This window comes from Dendrobium catenatum, unplaced genomic scaffold (assembly GCF_001605985.2).
Source record: "Dendrobium catenatum unplaced genomic scaffold, ASM160598v2 fragScaff_scaffold_1021, whole genome shotgun sequence".
NCBI classification, from domain to species: Eukaryota; Viridiplantae; Streptophyta; class Magnoliopsida; order Asparagales; family Orchidaceae; genus Dendrobium; species Dendrobium catenatum.
Window position 1 is genome coordinate 470,851 of NW_021319483.1, and position 12,541 is coordinate 483,391.

The following is a 12,541-nucleotide window of genomic DNA, read 5'->3' on the forward strand; positions in this document are numbered from 1 at the left end:
TATATATCTTAATTAAAATTCAAGTGCTAATGATCCCTATTATCCAAATGAATAAGCAATGTTGAATGAAATCCTAAACATGACATGCTTGCAATGATCAACTATAATCAGAGACAACATATGAGCTAGTTGCAAATTAATATAAAAATATACTCCAATAAGCACTACAAAGTATATTGGAGTAGTGATGACTGAAGTTCTATGTTTGTATCAACTTTACAAGAGAACATCAGCATATGACAATCGATCGAATGGAGGGGAATATATAATCTATGTGCAAGGAAAGAGTAAAAAATTGTGGAAATGAATGTAGGAACATCTCTACCGCTCATAACCATGCCAAGTAAATGAAAAATATAGCCCCTGACAAGTGTTGAAAATTAATATGCAATGAATATACAGGGCATGCAATGAATATTATAATGTCTTGCAATCAACATAAAAATACAGGAAAACATGTTTAAACATGTAAATAATAGGAGGAGATGTATGATTTACTTACTAACCTAATGTAAAAAGTCCCTAAACAATGTTGCAAATTGTATACGAATGATTTTAAAGATGACGGGTCCTTTTTTAAGAAAAATATGCACTATGTATCATCAAGAAATAGAAATATAATATCTACAGTGCATACAAACATCTACCAGAGGAGAAAGTTGAATAAATGAAGGAGCTTCTCTATAAATTTAGGATTGCTTTATCTGAATAGGTGCTAAAATGCCCGGCTTATCCCTTGATGTAGCTATTTACAAACTAACCATCAAACTGAGTGCAAAATCCATCAAGTAAGCTCCAAAGAGAATGAGATTAGAGATTGAAGAATAGGTGATTATAAAAATGATGTAGCTCATAGATGTGGGTTTCATTTAAAAAGAAAAATGTGCTTAAGGGATCGCCAACATTATCCCCATAAAGAATAAGAATGGTTAGATTCATGTCTACATAGACTTTTGGGACCTCAACAAGGTGTGTTCAAAAGATGATTTCCTACTCAAAATGTTAGAACTCTTAGTGGATAACATGTCAAACTATGATATGTTGTCATTTATGGATGGTCATTGGGCTATAATCAGATGAAGATGACACATGAAAAAAAAAAACACACGTCATTCAAAATACCCATAAAATCCATTAAACATTATATTAGCATTCTTGACATTAAAAAGCTGGGGTACTAATATAATAGGGCCAATAGATCCACCATCATTAGCTAGACATCGTTTCATATTAGCAGCAACCGACTATATTTCTAAGTGGGTAGAAGCGGCTCCATTTAAAGAAGTCACGTCTAAGAATGTGATTAATTTTCTTCACCCACAACATTGTCTACGGATTTGGTGTACCGCACCATGCGATCTTGAATAATTTTACAACATTCAAGAGCACCAAAATTTATAAGTTCATCAAGTAGCGTAAATTCTAATAATAATATTTATCAATATACAACCCAAGGGAAAATGGCTCTGAAGAGGCCTTAAAGAAAATACTGGTGAAGTTGCTCAAAATGATTCTTACCAAAAGTAAAAGAGAGTGGCACACTAAGATGGTAGAAGCACTATATGTATATGATACAACCTATAGGATGCCAACCAAAGCCACTCCTTATACACTGGTGTTTGGCGTTGAAGAAATGTTATAACTAGAGATTGAGCTAGAGGCACTATTGGTAGCTATTCAACATGATCTTACACAAGTATAAAATACTTGATTGTAAATGGAAGAACTTGATGCACTGGATTAAATTAGAATACAAGCTCAATAGAACTTGGAAATCTATCGAGCAAGGATGGAAAAATCATTTGATCTGATGGTGTATCTCAATTATTTAAGGAAGGGGAAGTAGTCTTGGTGTTAAGAAGGTCAATCATCCCACCACAAAAAATTAGTTGCAAATTTGTGTCTAATAGGAAAGGCCCCTTTATTATTGAGAAGATGTACAAGGGATGAGCCTATTAACTTATAGACCTGTATGGTTAGAGACCCATACCGTTGATCAACGGTCGATACCTTAAAAAGTACCATACATAAAAGTCCCCTCAAGAAAATCTTATACATAAAAGAATATTATCTAACATACTATGCGCATTATGTATGGTCATCAACATATAAACCATACATTCTAAAATTCACTTATAGTATAAGAATGCATTAAAAAAACCCATAAAATCTCTCTTAAAATAGGTGGAATTTAAATATTTATTTAGATCAATATTGTGTCACATGTGAAAATCCCCAAATAAATATTTAAAATCTCAAAATATAAAACCTATCCAAAATTTATCTACAAGATAAAGGGAAATATTCCAGTGGCTCTGAAACCCTTCTTAGACTTGATTTTTTTAGTGTTCCCTATGTTCGTTGTCTTTTGTCTCCTTGGGTAGTGGCTATATTTTTCATTTTGATTATTTTTACTATGATCATTTGTTGTTATGCTGATTGGTGTTGTTCGGGTTGGTCCTTCTGGTGCTGTCCTACTGGCTAGGCAGTTGGGGATGTGATTTCTTTCTAGGGATGGTACCCTTCTGGTAGCTGAAAGTTGGTGTTGATTTGGTTTGTGTTGGCCTTGTCTCTTGGCAAAGGGGGCAAACTTATTTCTCAAGCATTTTTTGGTTGCTGATAATGTCCCTCATCTTCCTAATGGCACAGTTTATTTATTTTATTCTAATGTTCTAGTTTTTATGAATTGATGTTGGCTTTTTTCTCAGGTTATGTCTATTTTAATTGAGTTTTTATGGATTTGAGTTTGAGCTATAATTGCACTGGTTCAGTTTTTGACAGGGTTCCTAGTGGTTGCTCTCCTACCTCCAGGTTTTATTTTTGGAGCTGTTGTTGGCTGCATTTTATGGCATTGGGTTTTCTTTCTTTTGTGGTTGTTGGGGTGCATGTGGTTGGTTGGGGGAAAGCCTGGGGATCTCTCTAGTACTATTCTATCCCTCAGTTGGTTAAAGTATTTTGGGATTATTACTGGTTGGTATGTTGGTCTTGACCTAGGGGATCTTTGTGGTTTTTGCTCGTGGTTTTTTTGAATCTTTCCCTATCTTTGGTGCTATTTTACCTTTTTGCCCAGGCTTTTTGGGAGTTTGTCTTGTTGTTTTTGGGTGTTGTTTGACAGATTGTGGAGGCTTGGGCTTGGTGGTAGGATGGAGTGGCCTTGGGGTTTCCCTTGCAATGGTTGCTGGTTTCATCAAGTCCAGATCTCTATTTTCCCTTATCCTTGTTTGGTTTGTACATGGTGGTGTGTTCAATTTCTTTATTAGATGGCATATTTTTTCCTCTTTATGTGTTCTCCTGATTGGTGTTTTTAAGCATTGCTGTAAGTATTTTTTGGCTCCTTAGTTTTGGATGGTTAACATTGTTATTGCTAATTTATGGGAGAATTACTTGATCTACTATGGGAACTTTTCTGTGCGGAAATTGTTTTTGGATGATATCATTTATGTGTATTCAGATTTTAATCTAATCAATTCTCAATTATACTTCTATATTATTCTATGCTTTAGTTTCTTGTTTTGCAGCTTCGGTGATTTTCAGGTGGATTGGCATATGGCTGTGATTAAGTTTTTTTGCAAAAAAAATTACGCTTCAAGTGTATATTTGTATCTTTCTTTTTTGGATGCTTGTCTTTAACATCATTAGCGTGTTCCTAGATTTTGTTGTATTTTGGATTAGTGAGGACTATCATCTTGTAGGTTTTCTTTTGCATTGTTTTGTAGCTCTTTTTAGCATTAGAGAGCTGAGTGTTCCCCTTAAGGACCTTGTAATAACTTTTTATATTAACGCATAGGCCCATCTGCGGGTTTTAACTAAAAAAAGGGGGGCATTTTAATTATTTATTTGGGTTGACATCATGTTATGCATTGAGATCCCTAAATAAGTATTTAAAATTTTAAAATACTAAACTCACGTTATTCTCCCCTACAAGATACGGGCATTTTAAATATTTATTTAGGTCGACTTTGTGCTATGTGTCGAGATACCCAAATAAATATTTAAAATCATCTAACATGAATATTCCTTCAAGTAGAATGATACAATAATTTTCTCTATCAATGCATATGTAGGTGATCTTCTAAGAGTTCTAGACACCACCTTATCCAACTTACTAAGACTTTAAATGTCAAGAAAGAAGATTTTCATGACTACACACTCAAGGAAGTCGAGCCAGAGTAGCTTGAATTCTTCTTCAGCCTAAAGCTTAAAGTTTGAATGGGTGTATGTGGTAGGACTCAATAAGCCCAAATGTGACCCAGTCACTGGCAACTCCATCTACGCAATATGCCATAAGAAAAGTCGTAGTAGAGGAACCCCATTTTGTTAACTCATTAGTATGGACTATAAGAAGCATGAAGACTCATTTGAATCGATAAGTTTAAGTGTCTATAGTCCACTAAATTATCCTAATTGATTAGAGAAATAAAGTTCCAGTACGAAGGATGAGTTGTGAGCAACGAATGAAATGTGCTTAAGCTCTAAAATCTTCAACCACAAAGGATGACTCCAAATCTATCAACTTTAGTATATTTAACATTGGGGAGTGTATTTTCCATAGCTTGAGTCTAATGTCTGAATGAGTGTTTGAGGTTAAACTCAACAAGCCCAAATGTGGCTAAGTAGTTGGCATCTCTATCTACTCAGCATGCCATATGAAATGACACAATAGCGGAACTCCCGTTTCAACAATCAAATGATAAGAGCTATTAAATCCTATCTCGCCTTGTTTAGTGAACTCAAGAAACTTATATTGAAGACTTCTCAATTATATAAATGTTAGAATATTACTTTTTTTTTATTACTAACCAAATCAAAACCTATAGATTCTTCAACAAGTTTGCCAAAGCATTAAGTAAAGAATCAAAGAAATAATCCTAAAGTTTACATAAAGCCTAAGGATGAACTAAGAGCTTCATCAGCAAGTCCCCTACGCACATATCTTTAGACTGATGACATCTCACCACTAACCTAATGAGAACCTAAAGGGTTTAGGTCACCAGCATATATTTGTTCTTCAAGCCTGCCAAACCAAGAAGCAAAGGAAAAAAGGCACACAAGACTTCTAAAAGGTCAGTAAAAAAAATCATAAAATGAATAGTACTTCAACAATGTTCACTACATAAAGCTAAAGGGAGAAGGAACTAAAACCACTAATATCAAGCTAAAGCTTTGAAAAGTGTAACTACTAACTCCAACTAGTGTTTAAATCCATAAGCACAACATCCACAAAAGTTACAAGTGTAGTAAGAGAAGAGGAGCTCATGAACATCTAAAAGCTAGTAATACTTTATTTTATTAATTAAAAATTCATTTAAAATTTTGAATTTACATCTTTTTATAAGCTTGTCTCAACTAATAAAAGAAAAAGAGTATATTATCCTTTATAGAGGACTAAAATATGCCTCCTAGATCTATCCCTAAAGAGGAAGACAACGGCTTCACTTTGCTCCTTCTAAAGACTGGGCATTCTTCACTTATGGGGCAATCACAAAGCAACATAAGTATTAATAAAAAAGGAAAGAGAGGAGAAGGACTGTGCAAGTAGATGCAAAAACTACAAAAAGAAATATACCTGAACTAATGTCACTTCTAGTAGATAACTATATAGTGCCCCGCTTTTTGGGTTGAAAAGGGGATTTTTAAAAGATTAGTTTTCTTTGGTAATTTTTAGTTCAAATTTTGGTTTCAAAATCAAACACATCATTAGATAGATAACGTTTGTCAGAAAACTCTTTCACGAAGGGGAGGTTATTCTTTTCTTTTTGGGTACTGAAATGCTCTTAATTTGGTCTTTTAAGTGGAAAAGGGCCCTCTCTAGAGGGATGTCCTTTCATATTTGGAATCTAAGTTTGGATACATGTATCCTGAGTCAAATGTTTAAATTTAATAATATACTTTAAATAAATTCCATCAATATTTGAATGAAAAACCTATACTCTCATGCATGGTTATCCTAAGCATTTAAAATCAAATCAATCCCAAGTAATTCATATATATGTGCAATAAAAAGTAAATCACACTTGGCCATACTCTTATTATTTGGGGAATAAGCAGTAGAAGCATATGTAGAAATTCTTTTTATTATTAATTTATCTTTTTTTATTGCCCGACACAAGCATGGACACCTGAAAAAACTCAATGATCAACCAAATTGTTCCTAACCTAAGGGCATTCTATTTCCAATCACATCAATTCAAAAATTGCATTTAAAATAAGTAAATACTCACATCAATAAATTTTTAATCACAACATGCATTCAAAACTCAAAAAATAGGCATACAATATGTAAGCACCAACCTATCCTAGACTAGAGTTGGTTGTCCTTGCAAACAATCTAGAGTGTGTGCAAAAGGGCTTCGTGGCTGGGGAGGATCTTAAGTTGGGTAATATATTAAAGTTATCTAGTGTTCAAGTTCGTTAATGGTCGAAGCAAAAATTTATATATGAGTTTAAATATTAATATATTAAACTTATTTTATGTATATTTTAACGGTTTTAAGATTATTACCTTTGTTTCTCACCAAGCCTGTGAAGTTTATTTCACCTTCCTTGGGGCTAAGCTAATAGCCTCATAGGCTTAGGTTACCCAATAGTAATCATTATTGATTAAGTTAATTTAATTGGTTAAGAATTAGAGGTTAATGAATTATAATCCAATTGATTGATTACTGGTTTTAATGATAAAAATAGAATTTTTTGGAATTTTAGATAAATTATTGAAATTTTGAATTACTAGAGTTATTTAATTATGTTAATTAAAGGGTTGAAAGTTGAATTTTAAAATTAAAGTGATTTTTAAACTTTTAGCATTTTTATTAAATATTAGACCTTAATATGAGTAATTAGGCTTTGAGTTTACTCAATTTAAAATTTTCTACATTAACTTATGATTTTTTTGATATTTTGACCTAATTTTGATCTAAGGTTGATCAGAGAGTTAACTTTTTGACCTTGAATTAATTTTGGAGGTTTGACATTAAAAAAAATATTATATTTTAATTATATTTTAATGGCATTGAGTTTGATTAAATTGGATTTTTCTAGAATTATTGGTGATTTTTCAAAGTTAGGGTATTTTTAGATTTTCTAAAATTGTCTAATTATGAAAAATTTTATATTTTGATCCAAATCAGTCCCAAACATCTTAGAATCTCCTGCAAAGGTCAGTATTGATTGAAGGGAATGTTTTTAAGTATTTAGGTATTTTTTGGAATTTTCAAAACTTTTTTAATTAATTAATTTAAATAATTGTTAATTTTCCTTAAAAAAATGAGTTAAAGCTAAATTAAGGGTCCGATCATGAGGCTTTTATTTTTGTTTCCCAAACTCATTTTGGAATGTGTGGAAAATCCAAGATTATCTTTGGTGATTAATGGTGTTCATTCTAATTGGATCAATGCTAAGAGCATCTTCCGTCAAGGTTGTCCTTTATCGCCCTTTCTTTTTATTCTTTGCTCTCAATTTTTATCCAATGCACTTATTCGGAAAGGCGAATCAATTGGTGTTCATATTTGTCCAAATGGCATGACGAATTCTCATATGATCTATGTAGATGATACTATTATTTATTTTAAGATAATATTTAGGTAGTTAAAGAGATCAAGGGTGTTTTATTAGAGTTTTATGGGTGGACGGGGCAAAGGATTAACACTAACAAGTATGCTATTCTTTTTGGTAAGCAAGTTAAGAGGAGGAAAAGAAAGTGAATAACTCCCATTATGGGGTTTAAACAAGCTAACGAATTCTATTATCTTTGTGTAAAGATCGCATTGAGGAGGCTTGTAGGGGCATACTTTCAGTTCATTATTTACAAAGCCGTGAGAATGTTGAATGTTTGGGGAAGTAAGTTCATTTCCTTGGCAGGGATGTTTGTTCTTGTAAAATTAGTTTTATTATAATACCCTACTTTCCATCATACGCATTCTCTTGTCTCTAAATGTGCTCTTAATGATACTGACAAGATGTGTAGATGTTTTATATGGAATAAGCTGAATGGGAGGCTTGGCCTTCATTATGTTAGTTGGAATGTGTTTTGCAAACCTGTTAAAGAGGAAGGAAATGTTCTACCCTCTTTAGAAAGTAAAGTTGGTCCTTTGAAAGATAAGTTAGCATGGAAATTTGTTCAAGATAAAGACTCTTTATTAGATAAGTCTCTTTCTCCAAAATATGGGTCTCGGTTTGGTGATGTTGTATAAAAAAAGGCAAGCTGGGCTACTTGGAAAATTATCTCTGAAGGTGAAATTATTTTGAATTTCATTGTTAAATGGAAAATTTCAATTGGTAGCTCTATTGACATGTTCAATGATGTTTGGATTTGGGATAAATATATTAATAATTGGCCTATATTGGTGTCAAATCTAGGAAGTGAAGACTTAACTATTCACAAGTTTATTGTAGAAGGAGTTGGGATGTAGGAGAGCTCCATAAGATATATGGATTTGAGCTTGTGAAGAGTATATGTGAAAATCAAATAATATTGGAGATGGGTAATGATATAGTGGAACTTATAAAACAAACTTATGGGAAATCGATCTCATATATGGCTTTTGAAACTTCAATGTATGATCAGTCATGTGTTCACTACTAGAAGTGGAACAAAAAAGAAGAAGCTTATGCCTAGAGTGGAGGTGTTCTGGTGGTGTTTATTCAATAACACAATTCCAACCTTTCAATCCTATAGAAGATTACAAAATGGTTTTTCTTGTCCTAGAGTTTGCAATGCTGTTGAAGATATAGAACATGTGACAATAAAGTGTGGGAAATTAAGAGAGGGTTTTCAACACTTAAACAAACTGGGGTGATATTACCTCTTTCAACTCATTTGAAGATTGTGGTCAGTGGATGATCTGGAGTTGTTCAAACAATGAGTTCCTAGTTAACATGTATTTAAATTCATTTTATCTTTCTTGGAAGGATAGGATTAATTATTTACATGAGGGTATTAAAGATAGTTCATTGCTAATTACTGATCAAGCGGTAAGCTTCTCTTCAGTATCTTCCTTTGGTTGTGGTTTTAGCTCGGGCCATTGGGGTGTTAATTAGTGGTACAAGCTATTATTGATTTATTGGCACCCTCCTCCACCCAATTGGATCAAATTTAATTTTGATGCTTCTCTATTAACTTCGTATAAAGCCAATATTGGTGGTGTATTCCATGATAGTAAAGGTAGCTTTCTATTGCCTTTTGGAATGAATTATATTAATTGGGATATTGGTCATTTGGAGCTTTTAGCTATTCAAACTCTAAGGGATGTCATTAAAGAGTGGATGTTGGTCTATAAGGGAATTATCATTAAAGGTGATATTTACAATATTTTAAATTTTATTCTAAATTCAGCAAAGAAGGATGGTCATTGGATGGAGGAACTTGCTTTTTTAACGGATTTCAATCATGTTATTTTTAATTGTGTTGATAGGAATTGCAATAAGTTAGCATATTTATGTAACTATGCCATTTTTGGTAGTTTTAGTTGGGATGATATTAGTTGTAATAAGGTTCCTCCTTTTCTTACTTTGTTAAAGGAGGAACTTGAAAATATTGCTTAGTAGGTTGTAATAGCTTCTTTTAGTAGTAATGCAACTAGTTTGCTTCTTCAATATATATATATATATATATATTGGTGCTTTTAATTTTAATGGATTAAGGGTTCAGTTATAAGCAGCTAAAGTTCTTATTTAGATTTTCTGATTTTATTTTAATTAATTATGAATTAACTAAAATTCTCTGTCAAATCTAGGAGGGGATTTTGGGGTTCCTAGGCTCTAATTCTAATGAAACTTGGTCCATGAGATCACCTGATATCGAGGCCCAAGCCCACTACATTTAAGCTCATGATGGCTCCCTTAAAATGGTTAACCAAATAACAAAAACTAACCACTAGGTTACCTTAGAAAATTCCTAAGTCACTATCCTAAGCTTGGGTGGGGATGAAATCAGTGGCTCTAAAATCCTTAGACTAAGCATAATTTATAACCAAAGCTCAAATCCTAAATCCTAATGGATAGATCATAAGATCAATTTGAACTTGGGGGTCAAACTATGACCCCTAAGTTTAAATTGAGTCCAACATGCCCTTAATTTGGTCAAACATAGGGGAAAAATTTAGGTATGTTAGAGACATGCCTAAATTCATTCCCCTAAAAATCTTAAGCCATAGGGACATAATTTAAACACATAAATGAAATAACACCATAAATATTCAAAGTGAAATTGATATTAACACATAAACAATTATGGCTTAAGACCATACGACTTTTAAAGTTCTCCATGTGATATTTCCATTGAGATTAAGAACACTTAAATCTATCTAGTGGATTAGAAGATGTGAATTTTTAAAGTTTTCCATGATTTCTAGATTTAAATAAACAAGATTTACACAGTTAGTGGCCCCTTTATATGCAGGCACGCTCTAATTAGGTAGCCAATCATTGGTGCTAATTATGCCAAAGTAGAATTAACCATAACCAATCAATCATTGATGAATGGATATGATTAAATGTCCTCCAGAATTATGGGATCTAATTCGAACTGTCGATTAGTATCAACATCTGGGATTAAGTCTTTAACCTCGCATAGGCGCCTAAAACTATAGTGCTTTTTTAGCATGAACCAAGAGATATTGTCAGTGAAACTCGACCAAAATTCTTGGGAAGGATCAAGACAACGTAAATTGTCAATCCAATGGTTGGATTCTAGTGGATTAACAATTTACTTAACACTTGACCACTGCTACCAAGGTAGGAGCTTGGGAAGAGTATCTCACTATGTAGAAAGCCTTAACAAATGGAATTTTCTATTAAAAAGTTTTAGGGGATGAAGCTAAGTAGTTCTCCTTCAGATGCCAAGACCAAAGGATGGCAGAGGTAGGACTTCAAGTGGAATATGGATAGATTTTGTCTTAGTTCGCTTGAACGAGTGGACAGAGAAAGCTAGGAAGCTGGGGAATGGAAGATGAAGACTTAGGGAGCTCTATGAAAGGGTTTTAAAGTGTTGGGAGAGAATGGAGAGGTCTGGGTGGAAATGCCCTATTCAAATTTCTCTCGCAGCCATGGATGATTGGATTATATTAGTGGATGCCCGGATGGCTTCTATGTGGAAGGGGACATCCTCCTAGAGGTCTGTGAGCCCAAAGACAATGGACTAAGCCACTGGGCATCCTTGGATGAGACTCTAGATGGAGGTGACCACCAGAAGCTTCTACCATATGCTTTGATCATTGCTGGCCATTGGCTGCGTAATTCTTAGGTGTAGTGCTTGCTAGGGACTGGGTGAGCTCAAGGATAAGCTCAATTGGGTAAGAGGTAGCCCAATTTATTGAATGGGTTTGGGTTGACCCAAACCTGTTTGGTTTGGGTCCATTTGAGTGTAACCTAGGTATAGCCAAGACTTGAGCTTGATGGGGAAGGTAGGTTGGGTCATGTTGAACCCAACCATGGATTGAGTCGGCAATCAGATGGCCTAATTCCCAATTATGGCTCATGTTAACCTATATTTGGGTAGATTTGCGTCCATTTGTGTCGGATCCTAGTTAAGCTAACTAATGGGATTAATGGGGAAGATGCATTGGGTCAAGGGGCACCAAATACATGTGTCAATTGGGTTTAGACTAGTATGTGGAGGAAGATGGCTCTAGTTAAAGTGGTTTTAACCACTTTGGAATGGCCTAGAGGTTGACCCAAGTAAACCCAAGGCCTGGGCTGATAAGGGTAGGTGTGTTGGACCTAGGGCCGCCTAGTGGAGGTACTAATTTGGCTTGATGAAGCCTAGGTTGGGAAATGGATCAACCAATAATAGTTTTGATCAGTTTGGTTTTGTCTAATTCCGAACCCAAGTAGACCCAAGGACTGGGTCAATTAGGAAAGGTGTATTGGGTCATCGAGGACCCATTGCCACCATTGGTTTGATCCAATTTATCTTAGAGTGGAATTTGGCTTGAGAGAGACCTCTCTTTGGGCACTTAGGTCAATCCAAATGGCTAATCCAAGTGGATCAAAGTCTTCGGCCCTCAAGAGGGTCCCTTAGGGACCTTATGGGTCACGATATGGTTTTGGGTAGGCTTGACAAGTCCTTAGTTAAAAGGAGTTAAATGGGTAGAAGTGTATGAAAAGTTTGGTCAAACTTGGTTAACTTGGTAAACCATGTAAACCTAGAGTAAATGGTTAGGTCCATTGAGTTCAAATTGACCATATGAACTCAAGGAAATTGGTCCCAAGTTAATGAGAGCTCATTTGGATTTAAATGGGTATAAAAACCCTTAAGGACACATAAGTCAACCATGGTTGAGTTGGTCAACCAGGTAAAACCAAAGAGTGGGTGTGGGTCTAATATGTTCCTAATGATATTTAAGATTTATCTGAATAGGTTTTGAAGGTTCATTAGGTTGAACTATATTAATTTTTTGGTAAAAGGCCAAAAACCCCTTTAAAAGGTATCTTGGTAATTTTGACCCCTGGTTAACACTGGGTCAAACTGGGTCCAAAAACATATGCATTACTGATTAACAAGTCATGAAAAAGGATATGTATATAAAAGTTTGTCAAGGATGTT